The following is a 16,482-nucleotide window of genomic DNA, read 5'->3' on the forward strand; positions in this document are numbered from 1 at the left end:
CACGATGACCTCCCCTGATCTAGATGTGAATCCCTTCATGATTAGGTGGGGTATATAAAATGTTTTTCTAACCACTTTGGCCACGTGGTTGTCAAATGAGATTGCTATCAACTTGGGTCCCCAGGTCCCTAATTACTTCTTCTGTACTTAATGGATTACCACCTATGTGGTAATTTGTGGGCACTTTGTTTTTGCCAAAGGGGATGACTATACACTTTTTGGCGTTTAGCTTGAGGCCATGGCTCTGGCACCAGTTGTCTGTTTCTATGAGGCCCTTTTGGTGGATGCTTGTGTCGGCTGGAGAGTTGATTATGGCGCCCAGTTTGCAGTCATCTGCGAACTTGGTCAGCCACAGTCCTTCCGTGTTGGCCTGTACTTGCAATAAATATATACCGAACAAGAGAGGTCCCAGGACTGAGCCTTGTGGGATGCCACTTGTAACTGGTTTGGAGTCTGACATGGCTCCAGCAATTCTAACCATGTGGGTTCTATCCTTGAGCCAGTTTGCAACCCATCTAGTGACATATGGGTTTATATTTAAGCTGGTGAGCTTATCTATAATGCCCGAGTGGGGTATTGTATTGAAGGCTTTTGCGAGGTCCAGGTAGGCTGTGTGGACCACCTTCCCCTCGTCAATGGCCTTGGTGACTGTTTCAAAGAAATCGACCAGGTTTAAGATGCAGGATCTGCCCTTAACAAAGCTGAATTGGGTAGGATCCAGTGTCTGTAGGTCCCCAATATCATTATTTATGAGGTCCATGATGATCCTTTCCATAGCTTTGCAGACCAAGCTAGTCAGGCTTATGGGGCAATAGTTTCCAGGATCCGTTGAGACACCACCTTTGTGGAGAGGGACCACTGTTGCTTTACGCCACTCTTTGGGTACATATCCTGTAGTAAGGCTGAGATTGAACAGTAGTTTTATGTTTGCGTTTAGCTCTTAAGGAATCTCAATGGCAACACTCAGATCTGCTCTGAGTTACAGCACAATGGCACTAAATATGCAGACCCAACTGATATTGCCAACATCCTGGCAGATTGGTTCAGTGCTAACTTTTCCCCCATCTCACCCCCTAAAGAGCCCATCTCTATACTGGAAGAATGCAAAGTTTCTGTAATCACGGCTGCACAGGTAAAAAACACACTCTCCAAAGCCAAGAACACAGCATCCATGGGACCAAACAACATCCCAGGCTGTGTTCTACATGAACTACAGAATGAACTGGCACCCCACCTAAGTACCATGTTCAATCATAGCCTCACCTCAGGCTTTGTACCTGCTGAATGGCACACAGTGACAGTTATCCCACTCCACAAGGGGGGAGCCACCACAGACCCCGGGAACTACCGTCCCATTAGCCTGATGAGCCTGGTCTGCAAGGCCATGGAACGTATCATCATGGAACTTATACACAAAGACATTGGTAATCTCCAAACTCTGGACCCCACACAGTTCGGGTTTGTAATAGGTAGATCATGTTTCCTAAACCTGATAGACTTCTTTGAAGCAGTCACCAAAGCCGTAGACAAGGGTAAGGTGATTCACACAGCCTATCTAGATCTTGTCAAGGCTTTCAACACCATCCCCCACTCTGGAATTATAGAGAAACTCACCAAACTAGGTATAAATCCCTATGTTACAAGATGGGTTGGTGTCAAAGCCATGGCCTCAAGCTCAATGCCAAAAACTGTATTGTCATCCCCTTTGGTAAACACTTTGTACCCATGAACTACAACATAGGCGGTAGTATACTTAACACCAAAAGTGTGATAAGAGACCTTGGGACACAGGTGGACATTAGTCTCTCCTTTGATAATCACATCGCCACAGTTGTCAGGAAATCCTTCTACATGGCACACCTCATCACAAAAGGTTTCTCATCCAGAAAAAAAGAGGTCATCGTTCCCCTCTACTCATCACTCATTAGACCCATTATAGAGTACAACGCCCATTTTGGTATGTACCTCACAAGACATCTACAACATCTGGAAAGGCCACAGAAATACCTCACAAAGAGGATTACCAGCCTCAAACAGATGCCCTACACAGACTGTCTCAAAAAACTCCAGCTTTAGTCTGTCGCGTATCATAGGTGATCTCTGCCTAACATACAAAGCTATGTCAAACCCAGAGCTGTTGGATATGCTCCACTTAAAGAAATCCCAATCCCTCTGAGCTGCACGCTCTAGGGACCTAAACCTTGTCACCACAATAAACAGAAAATGCCAGAGGGATAGATTCCTGTCCCAGAGACTTCCCATACTCTGGAATAAGCTACCTATCTATGTCAAACAAAGCTCCTCATTAGCACTCTTCAAGAAAAATCTTGATGATTGGATGGGAAATAGAAAATTCACCCCAGGGATCACCTCTGTGGCTGTGCTCGACAGTGGCAAAGGAAAATAATTTTCTTGGGTGGCAAAAGCCAGGATACCTTTTTGGCTGGGCTTGTATAGGCCCCAGAGCTGATAGCCTAGTACCTACCTATGAACCTATGAATTATCTAATTCTGAAAAGTTTTCTTCCTGGTTTTGTAGTACTGTCACCACTCTGGAGGAAGCCAGAGACTTGAATTTATCTGTTGTGTGTACATCAGAAATAAAATACACCAAGTAATATTTATTTTACTGGTAGTAGGCTTTAAGCAGTTTCATAAAGGATGTGTGTCATATATCCTCCTACCTAAGACTGTAAATAATGATTGTCTTCTTGTCAGATAAACAACTGTGCATAAAAATAATAAATAAACACCAGCCACAAGAGCTTAACGATTAATAAAGGAACTTTACTTAAATAACATAGAAAATAGCTCAAATGCAGTGTAAACATATGTAGGTAGGCACGCACAGTGGGAAGCCAAATAAAAAGCAATAATATATACAGGAAACAAACAGAAAAACCTAAGCTTATGATATATGAAGCTCCCTGGCTATCTTATAACTAGTACTTATAGATAGTTCCACAAAAATAAAGACAGGACCAGCATCTCTTCATACACACGTGCATGAAATGTCCTTCTACAGCTTCCATTGTCCTCGACATCATCATCCTGTTACTGCAAAACCAGTAATAAAAACCTACTCAGCACCACTACAACTAGATATGATAGTCACTACATATTCATATCTACTTTCCTTGCATCCTGAATGCCTCCCTGATATTTTAGTGATAACCAATCAGAAGGGGACAGCTCCTGCTTTGTTATCTTTGTTTCATTAACTTGAGATTCAACAATATTCAGGAGCTATTCTAAGCCTAACCGCCTGCTATTAAGTGAGAACCTAGCAAAATTTCAAGCCCCTATAAACCCTGAGAACACTTCTGCCTATGCAGAGCTATTCACAGAAACCCTGTACAGCCATGTTAATAGATGCGTAGAGGCAGCTGTACCCACCAGGAAGAAATACAGAACTAACTCAAAAAAACAAGCCACCCTGGTGGAATTACAAAATCAATCGGCTGTATAACAGGAGAAAGAAAATCATGGCAAAAATTAGGAGGTGCAGCACCCAGCAGGATAACAGCACACTAATCAAACTAAACAAAACAACTCAGAGGAGAAATAAAGTCTAACAAAGCCAAATTTGAGGTCAAATTTCCACAGAAACATCCAATAGACCCCTCAATGGCTATATTTGTAAATGTGGAGTTTACAGCAAATTTCCACAGGAACATTCAACGAACCACTCAGTAGATAAAAACTGCAACAAGTTTATTTGGTGAGCGCTTTCGTGACGTAGATACACCACTTCATCAGACCTATTACTATCAAAACATCCAACTCTTATATATCCATAGTAATTAAAAGCAGTCGGTCACAAGTTAGCAACTATTAACTGAGGCAAACCTTCCTTAAAAAGATATCACATTACTAAAAATCAACATTTTAAGAACATACTATACATTCTTATCAATCAAAAAACGTTATTGAAAAATATATAATTCAAAAACATATGTACATACTGCATTACTCCAACTTCAAAGTTCCTTATATATAACTATTATACCTAATTTATACAAATTATAATAAGCAACTTTATTTCTTGACCAATGGTCTTGATTTTAACAGGGATTTAAGGGGCACTTTATTGTTTAAGCCCCTTCCTTTGTCTGCCCTGAATCTCAATATCTACCTACTTTCTGTTGTCTCTGTCAGGTTCACAATGTCACCCTCTCTTTCACTTCCATGGGCCATTTCTATAGCAAGAAATATGAATGTGTGTGAAGTGTCTGTTATTAATATATTTTGCCAGGGCATTAGTGCAGTCACCATTCCTAATTTTCAGCATATGTTCCCTAATCCTGAATCTCGATCTCCTGTTGGTTTTACCAACATGGAAAGATGAACACTGGTTGCATATCGCTAAATAAACAATATTTATGCTATTGCAGTTTGCTCTAACATTAAACTCAAATTCTGTATGAAAATCCGGATGTAAAAATTTGTTAGTAGTGTCAATGTACCAACATTGATTACAGTTATGAAACGGAATGGTGCCTTTCTTTCCACCCAGTTCATCCATATCTCTCCTCTTTTTTGGATTATATAAAAACTGTTTCAGTGACTTTTTATTCTTGTAAGAAAAACAAGGCTTCTCACCTACAATGGGGTGTATATCTGGATCTTGTGTTAGAATTGGCCAGTACTTCCTAATAACATCTGTAACCACACATACATCACTTGAAAATTCAGTGGTAATACGTACAAAATTATTCATCCTTTTCTTCTTACTATTCTGATTACATGTAATAGAGGCACCCTCCTCTGAGTAATATGGTTTCCCCACATTATACCTCAGGTCAGCTGCATTTGACAGTGTCTCACGAATCATGGAATCAGTATATCCCCTTTCCACAAACCTCTGCTCCAAGTCATTTAATTCAACATCAAATACTTTATCCTCTGTGGGGAGTCTAGATGCCCGTAAAGTTTGACCTTTGACTACATTCATGAAAATGTGCCTGGGATGCATACTGCTTCTGTGCAAAAGGTGATTCCTATGACACTCCTTCCTATACATCTTAGTGGATAACTTCCCACTGCTATCCCAATATACACATATATCAAGGAAGTTCATTTCTTCATAAGAGGAATTTACCTCAAACATTAAAAAATCTGTTGTATTATTAAAAAATTTACAAAAGCTATCTAATTCAGTAGTGCTGCCCTTCCACAGTAGAAACAGGTCATCCACAAAACGTTTGTAGAAAATCACCTGGTCCCACCTGCCCAATGACAGCACATGCTGATTCTCCCAACTGGCCATTACCAAGCTGGTGTAGCTATTGCACTAGAAGTGCTCATAGCTATGCCTTCTTTTTGTAAGTATAAGTCATGGTCAAACATCATGACATTGTTTTCCAAAATAAGCGTCATAAGCTGACATAAAAGATCTACATGTTTACCTTCATAGGTTTCATCAAGTAATAATTGTTCACGCAGCATGTCTACGCCCTGCTCATTAGGTATACACGTGAACAGGGAGCGCACATCCAATGTGACCAACAAAATTGTGCCTTTCTTCAAATCAGCATCCCTATTGTAGCTAAACGGATCTTGTAAAAACTGCTTAGAGTCTTTAAGAATACACTTGTTCCTCTCAACAACGGGCCTTAAATTCATTTCCACAAACAATGATATAGGCTCTGTTACCCAATTCCTCCCTGAAACAATAGGTCTCAGTGGTGGTGTGACTGGATTCTTGTGAATTTTGGGTAACCCATTTATAACTGGTGTCAAAGGTTTGGGTTCTCTAAAATAATTATACAAATATAGATCTATCGAGTGGTTCAATAACATATCATACAAATTATGTTCAACATCCACTGTCAATTTCCTAAGTTAAGCAAGACTAATCAAGTTATAAACTTTATTTTCACATAACATATCTCCCATGGTCCAGTCATAATAATCGGACGTGGTTGGTAGCAATGGCAGAAATTGGTGTTAAGAGGGCAGTCGGCCCTATTAATCCAGTTGAAAGTGATGTGAGCCACAATTTACATATATTTGAAGGAGTGGGTGAGAAATTTTCTGCTAAAATGATGGAATTTGTCAAGAAGAAACCAAGGCTAATGTTAGAGAATGTATTGAATGACACTGATGGTACTAATGAGTACACAGACATTGACTTTTCTGCTTTTCTGAGAGATGTACATAAGTTCGAAGATATGTTATATAAAGTTAAGAAGATACAGGCACAAGGAGTGCATTTTGAGGCATGTCTCAAGAATAAAGTAATTCCGAGGGGTCTAAGAACACTGAAAATGCCCACCTATGGTGAGCAACAACCTGAACTGTTATCGAGATGGCAGCAACTAAATCTTGAGGTAAGCTTTAACTATCTTTGCTTACTTCTAGAATTTAGTGATAAAGAGGAGACCCAGGTAATGCAAAATATTGTTTTACAGAGAGACATGTTGTTTTGTACATATCCATGATTTTAAGGTAGGTCATGTGTTTGTATGGCCCAGAAATTGTATAGGGGAATCAGAGGGGGCCCAGACTACCTTAAATCAGAGAGTTATTACGAATGATGTAATGACGAAGCCTGCTTCCACCAGTTATGTTGCATCTAAAGAGGAACGGCTTGGGGCTAAACGGAAAGCTCATGCTTCACCCCTCCGTATAGACGCTGATGTAGCTAATGGCATTAGTAGTTTGAACAAGAAAGGCGCACTTGAGAAAGTGTTTGAGAGTGAGAATAAGGAGGCTAACAATATAACCACAGGAATGTGTGTTCCGACGACATCAAATTCATTAGAAAGCAATGAAGCTCCATTTTTTCGGTCACTACTGATACGCCTAGATACTTTGCAATCGACGAACAAGAAACAGAGGGAGTTTTACAGAGGTTGAATGAGAAGGAGATACTCCCAGGATTTTCCAGGCAAGAAAGGTCCGAAGAAAATTTAGTTCGGAACATTTCTTCAAGGACATTAAACCAGGTACAAATTGACTTGTTGAATAAGGGACTTTCTTTTATTCCCTCAAGAAGGACAGAGGTAACAGAAACTATATTTAATTTAAAATAGTTTAACAGGAATGCTGTGCTGAAGTTGACGTTTAAGGATGCTCCAGAGTTTGATAAAGCTAGTTACAGGAAACCCACTACATTCATACCATCGAATTATACTACTATGGATACTTTTTCACAGTTGTGTGAAACAGAATTATTTGAAAATCTGGGTTACAAGAGAAAAAACAATTTTTGTAATATAAATAAGCAAGAAAATGAGTCTTTGAGAAGCTTGCAGACGGACCGAAATATCGTAATAAAACCTGTGGACAAAGGGGGTCCAATAGTGACTATAGACAGTGATTACTATGACCGGACCATGCCAGATATGTTATGTGATAATAAAGTTTATAACTTGATTAGTCCTGCATAGCTTAGGAAATTGACAGCGAATGTTGAACATAATTTGTATGATATAGGTTCATAGGTTCATAGGTTGATACTAGGCTATCTGCCCTAGCGCATTTATAAGCCTAGCCAGAGTGTGTTTGGCTTTCGCCACCCTTTTAGATTAGTTGACTGTGCCTCTGTATAGTAGGTCACAGAAGGTAGCCCTTTTAAGGTTAGTTTACTGTACCTCTGTCAAGCAGGGACACAGAAGAGATCCCAGAGGTAAACTTTCGATCTCTCATCCACTCGTCAAGATTTCTCTTGAAGAGGGTCAATGAGGGGCTCTGCCTAACATGGATTGGGATTTTGTTCCAGAGTGAGTGGAGCCTCTGGGATATGAATCTGTCTCTCCAGCATGTCCTATTTATTTCTGTGCTGAGGTTCAGGTCCCCGTAGCGTGTAGCTCTAAGGGATTTGGATTTCCTGAGGTGAAGCATGTCCATTAATTCTGGGTTGGACTTGGCTTTATACGTCAGACACAGATCACCTCTGAGTAGGCGGTATGCAACTGAGTAGAGCTGGAGTTTCTTTAGCTGTGCTGCATAGAGCATCTGTTTGAGCCCCTTGATCCTCTTGGTGAGGTACTTTTGGGGTCATTCCAGTTGCTGCAGGTGCCGGGTAAGGTACATCCCAAATGGGGCATTGTATTCAATTATGGGCCTGATAAGTGATGAATAGAGGGGCACATGTTATTGAATCACTCAACAGATCTAGATTTGTATAATTATTTTAGAGTACCCAAACCTTTGACACCAGTTACAAATGGGTTACCCAAAATTCACAAGAATCCAGTCACACCATCACTGAGACCTATTGTTTCAGGGAGGAATTGGGTAACAGAGCCTATATCATTGTTTGTGGAAATGAATTTAAGGCCCGTTGTTGAGAGGAACAAGTGTATTCTTAAAGACTCTAAGCAGTTTTTACAAGATACATTTAGTTACAATAGGGATGCTGATTTGCAGAAAGGCACAATTTTGTTGGTTGCATTCGATGTGCGCTCCCTGTTCACATGTATACCTAATGAGCAGGGCATGGACATGCTGCATGAACATTTATTACTTGATGAAACCTATGAAGGTAAACATGTATATCTTTTATGTCAGCTTATGACGCTTATTTTGGAAAATGATGTAATTATGTTTGACCGTGACTTATACTTACAAAAAGAAGGCATAGCTATGGGTACTTCTAGTGCAATAGCTACGTCAACTTGGTAATGGCCAGTTTGGAGAATCAGCATGTGCTGTCATTGGGCAGGTGGGACCGGGTGATTTTCTACAAATGTTTTGTAGATGACCTGTTTCTACTGTGGAAGGACAGCACTGGTGAATTAGATAGCTTTTGTAAATTTCTTAATAATACAACAGATTTTTTAATGTTTGAGGTAAATTCCTCTTATGAAGAAATGAACTTCCTTGATATATGTGTATATTGGGATAGCAGTGGGAAGTTATCCACTAAGATGTATAGGAAGGAGTGTCATAGGAATAATCTTTTGCACAGAAGCAGTATGCATCCCAGGCACATTTTCATGAATGTAGTCAAAGGTCAAACTTTACGGGCATCTAGACTCCCCACAGAGGATAAAGTATTTGATGTTGAATTAAATCACTTGGAGCAGAGGTTTGTGGAAAGGGGATATACTGATTCCATGATTCGTGAGACACTGTCAAATGCAGCTGACCTGAGGTATAATGTGGGGAAACCATATTACTCAGAGGAGGGTGCCTCTATTACATGTAATCAGAATAGTAAGAAGAAAAGGATGAATAATTTTGTACGTATTACCACTGAAATTTCAAGTGATGTATGTGTGGTTACAGATGTTATTAGGAAGTACTGGCCAATTCTAACATGAGATCCAGATATATGCCCCATTGTAGGTGAGAAGCCTTGTTTTTCTTACAAGAATAAAAAGTCACTGAAACAGTTTTTATATTATGCAAAAAAGAGGAGAGATATGGGTGAACTGGGTGGAAAGAAAGGCACCATTCCGTGTCATAACTGTAATCAATGTAGGTACATTGACACTACTAACAAATTTTTACATCCGGATTTTCATGCAGAATTTGAGTTTAATGTTAGAGCAAACTGCAATAGCATAAATATTGTTTATTTAGCGATATGCAACCAGTGTTCATCTTTCCATGTTGGTAAAACCAACAGGAGATCGAGATTCAGGATTAGGGAACATATGTTGAAAATTAGGAATGGTGACTGCACTAATGCCCTGGCAAAACATATTAATACAACAGACACTTCACACACATTCAGATTTCTTGCTATAGAAATGGTCCATGGAAGTGAAAGAGGGGGTGACATTGTGAACCTGACGGAGACAACAGAAAGTGGGTGGATAGTGAGATTCAGGGCAGACAAAGGAAGGGTACCCCTTAAACCCCTGTTAAAATCAAGACCATTGGTCAAGAAATAAAATTGTTTATTATAATTTGTATAAATTAGGTATAATAGTTATATATAAGGAACTTTGAAATTGGAATAATGCAGTATGTACATATGTTTTTGAATTATATATTTTTAAATAACATGTTTTTTATTGATAAGAATGTATAGTATGTTCTTAAAATGTTGTTTTTAGTAATGATGTGATATCTTTTTAAGGAAGGTTTGCCTAAGTTAATAGTTGCTAACTTTTGACTGGCTGCTTTTAATTACTATGGATATATAAGAGTTGGATGTTTTGATAGTAATAGGTCTGATGAAGTGGTGTATCTACGCCACAAAAGCACTCACCAAATAAACTTTTTGCAGTTTTTATCTACTGAGTGGTTCGTTGAATGTTCCTGTGGAAATTTGCTGTAAACTCCACATTTACAGATATAGCCATTGAGGGGTCTATTGGATGTTTCTGTGGAAATTGTATCTCTCTTTTTTATCCAAGGATCCCGTGCTATTGACAACGACTTGCCTTCCGTTTGCAAATTTGAGGTAAGTTTGGCCTCCCAGGCCAAGGACAGCCACAAAGCATTCTTTAGCTATATCCACAACCTCAAAGGCAATACACAATTGTGTGCAGAGCTCATTGTAAATGGAGTCACCTATACTGAGCCAGAAGATACAGCAAATCTCCTGGCTGATAAATTCAGCTCCAACTTTACTCCTCTCTCCCCCTCAACCTTCCCTTAAGAAATATCATCAAATATAATTCCTCCTACCATCACTAGGGAACAGGTCCTTAATGCTCTTTAAGATCAAGAACACTGAATCAGTGGGCCCAGACAATATCCTGGGATGCCTTCTAAATAGCATGAAACATGACCTATCAGGGCCTCTGGAATTACTATTTAACTGTAGCCTCCAAACAGGATTCATGCCTCATGAAGGGAGAACAGCAACAGTCATCCCTCTGCACAAAGGTGGGCCATCTACAGACCCTGGAAACTACAGACCCATAAGTCTCACTAGCCTTGTATGTAAAGCCATGGAAATAATTATCATGGAAATGATCAATAGAAATATAGTAAACGTACAGACACTGGACCCACCCCAGTTTGGTTTCATCAGGGGCAGATCATGCCTCCTCAACGCGGTGGACTTCTTTGAGAAGGTCACCAAAGCAATGGATGAGGACAAAATCATTCACACTGCCTACCTTGACCTGGCCAAGGCATTTGAGACAATACCCCACTCAGGCATTGTTGACAAACTAAAGAGGTTTGGTACAAACCCATATGTCACCTGATGGATAGCCAACTGCTCACAGACAGGACCCAGGAAGTTAGAATTGGGGTGTCCACCTCTACAAAGAGGCCAGTCACAAGTAGAGTCCCTCAGGGATCAGCCCTTGGACCGCTCCTTTTTGTCATTTACTTCTAAGAAGTCAAGTGCAAAGTCAGCGGTCTCTGGCTGACTAAATTTGCAGATGATTGCACATTAGGAGCTGTCATTGAATCTCACACTGGCACAAATGTTCTCCAGGAAGGGATGACACAGACAAACAACTGGTGTTAGAGCCGTGGACTAAAACTAAATGCCAAGAAATGCATAATAGTATCCTTTGGGAAGTCATACATCCCTGGTAACTATCATATTGACACCCCTTAGAGTTGACCCAGTAGTCAGGGACATAGGAACAAAGGTAGATAGTAATCTAGCCTTTGACCATCATGTGTCTACAGTAGTGAGGAAATCATTCTATGTTGCATAACTTATAAACAAAGGTATGGCATCTAAGTCCAGGAAAGTCATTGTTCCACTATATTCGTCATTCATCAGACCTATTATTGAGTACAATGCCCCCTTTGGTATGTACCTAAGCAGGCATATCCAACACCTGGATTGTCCACAGAGGTTCCTCACTAAAGGAATACAGGGTGTAAGTAATATGTCCTGTGCAGACTGCCTCAAGGCCCTATCCCTGTATTTTGTCTCCTACAGGCTTTTGAGGGAAAATCTATGCCTGGCATACAGGGCATTGTTAGACCCCACTTTGATAGACCTCCTGCATATCCACAAAACAAACAGCACCAGAGTTACCCATTCTAAAGACTTAAACCTTGTCTGTGATATAAATAGGTCTTGTTGGAAAGATAGTTATGTATCCCAGAGACTACCCCGACTATGGATCAGGCTCCCCATCCATGTGAAGCAGAGTTCCTCCCTAGCCCAATTCAAGTGCAACTTGGACAGTTGGATGGGAAACTGGAAATTCATCCCTGGTTTGGCACCTATGTCTCTAATGGACACAGGTAACCTGTAAATGCTTCATTTCCCAGGTCCATGATTACATTTATCAAGGGTATCAGAACTTCTCAGAGATTTGTGATGCGTGGCTAGGCTTAAAAAGGACATTGTGGTTGTTAGCCTAGTAAACACGTATGAACCTATTTCAAAGACATTCCTTGTCTTTAGACATTCAGAAAGAATAAGTCCTAATTCCTAGCCATGAGAATGAAATACTGCAGATAAATATGAGAGAAGAAAAAGAAAAAAGAATACTTTACATTTTAACTGTTTTATTTAGCTAGCATTACCCCTGATTTCACAATGTTTTTTCTGTTCCCCACACTTCACAGTAGTAACACATTTTGTCCATAATTGCTTACATATCTTTTATATTTTTGTAATTCATTAGTTCTCCTTTTAGGTGCAAATTCAGTAAAGCTTCCATGGTCATTTTTTCCATGTTCATGTCGCCACGTGATGCAGACCCTAGCGCAGTGAGTTTTAGATTCAGTAAAGTCTGTGTAGTGGCACACAATCATGTGCATTCATCACATCAAAGGAAAGTTTCATGGGATGCAAATTACAGCATAAGTAGCTGAATTTTATGCTAATGACCAACATGGTGCAGTGATCCAACAACTCTACACACAACAGTGTAGGCTCCATGTCCATGTTGGAAATGTAGGGAAAACTTTTCCAAGTACAGGAGCCTACACAGTTGCAAGGGCATGTAGAAGTCTGGAAATATGGACAGAATGCCCATGAAAAGGTAAAAACTCTCATTTAATAGCCAAGGATGTCCAAAATATCAGTGATGTGTGTCACAACACTATAAATGTTATAATTTTAATTTTTGCACAAATTTGCTCAATGCTCCTCTATCCACAAAATGTTTGAAAATTAATAATACAAATGTAATTTAAAAGATGGGTATGATGTATTGCCTCAACAGGTAAAGTAATACCCTGCATTGTGTCTTTAACTCCATGCTTCCGTGCTGTTGTTCAGCTTATACAGTTACTGTCTGTGTAGTTTCCAGGCTGTTAGCATGGTTATTATGTAAATGATGTACAGAAGCATGGATTTGTTGAATCACAATAAAGCAAGGACCATGTAGGACTGTTCACTCCGTCTAAGCTCCTAAGTGTTATTTATATTTTCCATGGATGTTGAGATCGGGGGGGGTGTGTGTCAGGTAACTTTGTTCTAATTTTATGGAGTCTTTTGTATGTGTATGTCCAGTGTGCTGCTTTGCACAAATGGCAATGTTAATGGAATCCCTATTTGTGTGAGCAGACCACTCTTGTACCAGACGTGAGATAAACATCCAAAAATAGAAATTGGACGCATTCAGCCAATAATGGTGAGAATTGCTGAGCATTGCACAAACCCAGTAAGCGGGGCTGCACTCTAGTAATTTTATTTTATTTATTTATTTTAATTTAATTTAATTTTTTTTTATTTTAATCCCCTCTAGTTAAAGACCTTTGCTTGAATACACATGTGGCGACAACTGTTGGCTATTAGACTAGAGTGCAGATAGTCTTGGGTTCAAGTACAGGATATGTCAACTTTTAATCATACTATACTGACATTGTATGTAATAGAAATGAAGTGCAAGTATCTGTAATTAGCATATTCTGTGCGTATCTTGACAATAGCGATATAAAATGCTTTATGTAAGTTGCTGTCATTATGCATATAGCTGCACTCTGCTGTGTATCAGTGCACACTGCAGCAGGAGTTGTATATCCTGGTAATTACATCCTAAGGAGGTAAATGTCATTTAAAGTGCCCAATACCAGATAGTGGCCCTAATCAAGAAATTTATAAAGTATACATACAGCCTACATTCTGATTTTCCCTTGATATTTCAACAACATTGGAGTAGAGACATGGAAATTTTAACTCACATAATGTTAGGGGCTGCTGCAGCTATTCTACATCTACATGTGCTCGAGACTGAAGTCAATGCTGCTGGTGCTGATGACAATAGGACTAGGCATAGAAGGAGAAGCGTGTTCAGGCCCAGGGTAACCTACCAGGTGCTACATGAGCTGAAGATTGTAGAGCACTACAGGGTGGACAGGCACATATTACAAGAACTCTGTGAGGTCTGCCGGCCTCATCTCAGAGCCAGAGCCAACCGAGGAGAACCCATCCCAGTCTAAACTAACGTATGTGTAGCCCTTAAAATATTAGCTACAGGTACATTTCAAAGATCAAATGGGGACATGATGGAGGTTTCACAGGCATCACATCCAGGATACTCCACCAGTTCTTGAATGCTATGCTGATACATGCCAGTGAAACATGTCATTTCCTTTACTGCTCAGGAGAGGACCAGCAATATGCAACACTTCTACCATGTAGGGCACTACCCTGAAGTATTTTGTGCAATAGATTGCATTCATGTACACATCAAGACACCACCTGGTGAGCAGGGTGGAATCTACATTAACCACTAGAGCTACCACTCCATCAACTGCCAAGTCATGTGCAATGCCCAAGGATTATCTTGAATGTGTGTGCTGGCAACCCTGGCAGTTATCACGACTCCCATATCTGGCACACATCACAGCTGTACCAGATGTTTGTTGGGGGGATATCCCACAGGGCCATTTACTGGGGGATGCTGGCTATGTCCTGGAGCCATGGATGATGACACCCATTAGAAATGCACAAACACTCACAGAAAAATCACATAATGAGGCACAGCACAAACTAAGAACATCATAGAGCATGTATTTGAGCTTTTGAAGTCATGGTTCTGGTGCCTAGATATATCCGGTGGAGTCTTGCAGTATACTGCATGCACATGTGCACAAATATTCACAGTATGTGCTATGCTACACAATCTGATCCTGTGGACACACACACACACACACGCACACACACGCACACACACACACACACACACACACACACACACACACACACACACACACACACACACACACACACACACCAATGCCTAGTGCACCACAGCCATAGTCAGAAGATGAGTCAGAGGTGGAATCTCCAGCTGCTGTCCCTGTAGGTATATGTAGGCATGCTCAGTATGCCCTTGCTTTGCCTAAGAGACAATGCATAGTACAAGCACTGACCACCTAGGGACCTAATACCATCATTCACTGACCAACTAGGGACCTAATACCATCATTCACTGACCACCAAGGGACCTAATACCATCATTCACTGACCACCTAGGGACCTAATACCATCATTCACTGACCACCTAGGGACCTAATACCATCATTCACTGACCACCTAGGGACCTAATACCATCATTCACTGACCACCTAGGGACCTAATATCATCAGTCACTGACCACCTAGGGACCTAATATCATCAGTCACTGACCACCTAGGGACCTAATACCATCATTCACTGACCACCTAGGGACCTAATACCATCATTCACTGACCACCTAGGGACCTAATGCCATCATTCACTGACCACCTAGGGAACTACTGCCATCATTCACTGACCACCTAGGGACCTAATACCATCAGTCACCGACCACATAGGGACCTAATACCATCATTCACTGACCACCTAGGGACCAAATACCATCATTCACTGACCACCTAGGGACCTAATACCATCATTCACTGACCACCTAGGGACCTAATACCATCATTCAATGACCACCTAGGGACCTAATACCATCATTCACTGACCACCTAGGGTCTAAAATCATCATTCACTGATCACCTAGGGACCTAATACCATCATTCACTGACCACCTAGGGACCTAATACCATCATTCACTGACCACCTAGGGACCTAATACCATCATTCACTGACCACCTAGGGTCTAATAACTTCCTCCTTCTGACATACATATGTTAAAATTGATGTCAGGGAACTCCAACCTTTATCTACACGTGTATTGGCTGTGTACTGCTTGCATCTGTGTCAACTTCCACATATGCAAGGTAAAGCTTAACCTAGACTGTAGTGTTGAACACTATATGACATATACTTGTATATGTCTTAATTTATTACAGTATGCAAATATATGGTGGTGCTTTTGTAGGTAACTTAAGTTAACATGTGAGTACACACACATATTACTACGATTTTACTATATATACGTTTTAGACATCAAGCATGAAACACTCACACAATGCAACCACAGCTGAATACTATTACGTCATGCAAGAGAGAAGTTAGGAAGTGGCTGTAGTCCAGTGCAGTTTCTGACTATTTTGTATAGTAACAGTAAGTGTGTTTTCCCTGACCCAAAAAAACACGATCGTAAGACAGAGAGTTGTATATTTATAATCACATTTATGACAGGAGTCGTGTCTACTACCTGATCTGTGTCCAAATGTAAGTCATAGAAGTACTTGTACAATATACACTGCATGGTTTGAT

This window comes from Protopterus annectens, chromosome 4.part0 (genome assembly GCF_019279795.1).
Source record: "Protopterus annectens isolate FY-2018-M chromosome 4.part0, PAN1.0, whole genome shotgun sequence".
NCBI classification, from domain to species: Eukaryota; Metazoa; Chordata; order Ceratodontiformes; family Protopteridae; genus Protopterus; species Protopterus annectens.